This window comes from Pyxicephalus adspersus, chromosome 7, assembly GCF_032062135.1.
Source record: "Pyxicephalus adspersus chromosome 7, UCB_Pads_2.0, whole genome shotgun sequence".
Taxonomy (NCBI): Eukaryota; Metazoa; Chordata; class Amphibia; order Anura; family Pyxicephalidae; genus Pyxicephalus; species Pyxicephalus adspersus.
Genome location: NC_092864.1, coordinates 53758051 through 53762875, shown reverse-complemented (window position 1 = coordinate 53762875; position 4825 = coordinate 53758051).

The window sequence follows — 4825 nt, the reverse complement described above, 5'->3', positions numbered from 1 at the left end:
GATGACAGCTCCCACGTCAGGACAGGGACAGGTGAGTATATACTGGGTTTTGTTTCGCTTAAACAAAGGTGTTGTAAAAAAGGTAATCACATGGAAAAGGCTACACAAAAAACTTAATCTGAAAAACTAAATAAAGCACAAAAAAAAGCAAAACACAGATAAAGCATACATATTTACATATTCTAATTATGTACAGACATTGTCTCGACTTGCACATAATTGGAGGGCTTACATGAATTGCTGCAGTAGACCATCACAATAAATTGTGGGGCAGCAATGTCACCACCCTTAAAAACCCTGAAGTGATATCCTAGGGACTAAAAGGAAGTCTCTTAGTGACTCTGATCCTGCTGACATATTGCCACTGTTAACATTGCCCATATGAGATGGCCCTAAAGGAGACCGAACAATCCAATTGTGTTGTATATTGCCAGCTATATAGATATGTGGAATTAAAATCAACTAGGCAGTTGAAAAAGCTTATTATTAAATAGTTAAGAACCAAATGTGTTTACCTTATTGGAAGGGTAACAGACCCCTCAATGAGGAACAGATTTTACCTCCCCCAGTGTAGTGGTTATTCTCAGCGTTTTACATTCCTACATCACTCTCAATAAGTTTTGCAGCAGTAAGTTAAGAAAAAATATTAGAGGCCTACAAGAACTGGCCATCACTGGCCAATCTGTGGCTGCCCTAGGGGAGTTTATAAATGTTTCAACACTGCTACAAGAGATTACATGCACTTGCATGTGCTAGAAGTACTTGTTATTGCTTGTAGAGACTTTCCAGTATTTTGTAATATCTTGTGACTAATGAACATTTCTTCCGCTTTTGTGCACATAAAATAATCTTTTTATCTTCTGCATGCTAAAGAATGGTTAATCTGAGGGGAAGAGTTACGGTAGGTCTTACTACTGCATCCATGTCTTAGAAAATGGGACAAACATGGTGCACCTATGGTGTATGTGTGGGCAAAAAAATATATATATTTGGAACTAAAACCCCAAGAAGTGTTGGAATACGGAAAGGACCCTCTTCTTTTCCCAGTGATATAAAGGAGGTTCTCTAGTCCAGCAGGGGAGAGCTCAGACAGGGCTGGCAACTCTGCTTATGATTTCAGAGAAGTCTGTTTGTGATGTCAGCCTAAACAGAAATGTATAAATTCACTGAATTTCTAGCAGAATCAACAGGAATATGTTCTGTACTTGCAAAATTTTAAAAGAGACAAAATATGATCGAATTGGCATGTATTTCAAAGAAGTACTGTATATGTTCTTTAGTTTAATTTTGCAGACATATATTTTAAAGTTAACCTGTACTTTAACATGTTAAATGTAATATTCCCTTCTCAGCTGTACTTACTTATATTTCGTTTGCTTCCTTGTTGATTTTGGCTGCCATCCCATGTATGAACAATTAAATAAGTAGTAGTTTACATTGGGCTATGGACGTTTCCCATATAACAGTGCTAGTATTTGATGGCTGGCCCTGTGTTGTCACATGCCCCTCCTCACCGAGAAACTCAAAATGTTTACTTTGTTTCTAAATGAACACAGAAAAACAAAGGTGAGTATGCTGCTACTAAACCTAACACAAAATTGCTAGCAGGCAGGCTCTTTATTGTAGAAGGGACAGGCTATGTCTCCTTACCTCCCTGTTTGCAATCTTTTGATGAATGTACAGTGAGTTGTGCAGCTTCTGGGAATGAATTTTTCCTATGCACATGTGTAAGATTTACATTATTTCAGTCTGGCCAATTGAGATGACCAGGGGTCCCAAACCTGGAAAAGGATCTGGTTAAGATGCCAGTGCCAGCAGAGCAAGGAGAGGTGAGTTTAGTTCCACTTTAAACGTTTTTAATACTTTAAGGCCAAGCCTATTTTTACTTTAGTAAAAGAGTGCCCATGGGGTAGGAGGTTGGCATCACTCACAGTAAAGTAAGGCAAATGAAGGCTGATGTGTTGATTGATGTCAATTTTACTTTAGTAAAAGAGTGCCCATGGGGTAGGAGGTTGGCATCACTCACAGTAAAGTAAGGCAAATGAAGGCTGATGTGTTGATTGATGTCAAGTACTTCTTGTTGCTTGAGAAGAAGCCAGAAGTAAAAGACATTAGGATTTCAGAAAAAAAGGTAAGTTAAAAGATAACACTGTAAAAATAACTATTTTGGCACAGGAGTGGGGTGAGTTTGGGGTAGGGACATTCCTGTCTTCCACAGAGCAGGTACTGTGCAAACTATGCAAAAATTGAACATAAACGGTCAGCTTTGCCTAAAATTATGCCAGATAGGATGTGTGGAAATAGAACTGGTAGTATGGTACTGGATATCACAACTTTCTATATTTTGTTATATCTTGTAACCTATAAAGCTCATAACCCCTTATACACCACAATGTATGTGTCGAACAGTATGTTCCCCTAGTCCCCCCCATCCCCCGTTTGTAATATACCGTATTTTTCGGACCATTAGACGCTCCGGACTATAAGACGCACCAGGTTTTCCGCACGGGAAAACAAGAAAAAAAAAATTCATAAAAATCCAGATGGCAGATAGCAGACCTAATACTTCATACTAAGCAGAAAGTGATAATTTCTAAATGCAGTCTTTTGTGTTAGGTACAGACTATATATTTAAAAAAAAAAAACATGCCTTGCAGATTAAGGCATTAAAAAATGTCATAAATACAAGAACATTTAATGTGTGTTTGCTGCTTATCTGCAGAAATATTGTCTTTCCTGCTCGTAAATTCTATTCTTTATCTCACAGCCTTCTGTTCATTTAATGAAGTTGTGGCGCCCTCTGCTGGACAATGAGATATTATCACATGGTCTGTAATAAGCAGTTTCTAAGACTGCTGCTGTGGTTGATCTTGTGATCTCATTAACTACAACTAGGGTGTAACTTGGTTTTTTCATAATCACATGAAAAGAGCAATGATTTCCATCCATAACATTCCAAAATCCATAACATTAATAAGAAGTGTGAATGGCTAGATTGTCAGTAAATAAACAGAATGTCAGTGTTTTCTTTTTTTTTTTACCCTTCCGCTGTGCATGTGCTAAAGATTGCAAACCAGTTCGCATGATTGTTTCTGTTCTGGATAGAAAAGAATCCCTGTTCCATGGAATTTTTGTGTGCAACGACTTTGTCTGCTGTAAGCAGTATGTTTGCACAAAAGCGACCCACTTCCATGGCCACGTTTTCTAAAGCAATTCTTTTTATATAGTTTAGCCAAAATAAAAAAGGAGACAGAAACACAGTATGTATAAGGATATTCATATTGCATGTTTAGCACTGAATTACACTCAATTCTAATATCTGCATATATCTGTTTTAAATTATAGCCACTGCAGGGCAAACCTCATACCAGGTAACCAAAGTGCAAAAACTCCATTCCTGATTGGCTGATCAGTGGAGCTGACCTATGTATTATACCCTGCATTACAAAGAGGGGTCTAACTGGGATCTGCTGAGAAGCATGTGAGGGCACTCTAAAAGAGCAGATAGCACGATGCTTCTAAAATTAACTTGTAATTTTATTAAAATGTTATGCATTCTTTTGGGCACCAAGTTTACACCAAAGAATGTCCAAACCCTAAAATCGAGTACTCTAATTAATACTCTAGTCCAGGGGTGTCAAACTCAAATACACAGTGGGCCAAAATTAAAAACTTAGACAAAGTCGCAGGCCAAACTTGAAACTAAAATAGCACCGCTACTACAATTCCCTGAGTCTATAAAACAGTCCAATGCGGGGCATAATGTTATGAGTGGCTGGACCTCCCTCTTCACTGAAATATCACCTCTATTACAATTCCCTGCGTCTATAAAACAGTCCAATGCGGGGCCACGCATAGGCAGAGATGCTGCTGGTATATAGAAACAAGTGATGCCGGGAATTGTAGTAGTGGCATCACTCGCGTCTATTGTAGTAGGATTGGGATTCCTTTTGGGGGCAAAAAAAAGGATGTTGCGGGCCAGAGTTTGACTCCCCTGCTCTAGTCCATTGGGATTGGTTTAGTCAAGAATTACTGATCAGCAAACTTCATCCAGCTTTTATATGTTGGACCATAATTGATGTGTTCACACTGCTAGGAGAAGAGTTCATTTCATTTGTTGTTTTTTGAGCTGTCCCGATAGATTGTTACTATCTTGCTACAGTACATTTTCTACAAAATGTTTTTACATTCATTTAGGTATAGCATTTTCTACATGTTTGATCTCTGTCTGATAATCCTGCTGAATGTGTTTGAAGTATGATTCTTTTTAAAAATTTATGTAGAAAAAAGTTGTGAATTCTGAGTTTGGTAACCTTTTGGGAGAAAATGTTTCAAGGGGAAATGTTGTTTTTTGTCAATTTCAGTCTATCACGTCATCCTGATTATGTGCATACAATTGTTTAGTAATGCATGCAGTGTTGGAGTCAACGTAATTCACAACAAAGGAATAACTTTACTACCAGAATAGAGGAAAAATACTTTGTTAATTCAAACCAACAGGAAGTTATTCTATGGCATTTCCTACTGGTTTACAGTAAATTTGCTGGATATATCAGTTAATGCAGGCTGGACCAACAACTGAGTATTGCAAAGGTGTACAGAGTGTATATTCACCTGGAGCGATACCAATTTCTTTATATTGATACCTACATTGAACCTATACAATCCTAATTGTTTTATCTTGTGTGGGCAGCATGGTGGCTCAGGGGTTAGCACTCCAGCCTTTGCCATGTTAGGTCCTAGGTTCAAGTCTAAGGAAAAAAAAACAGTAATTTCCTTCATGAACCTTGCATTATAAAATGGCAACTTTGTAAAGTAATTGACC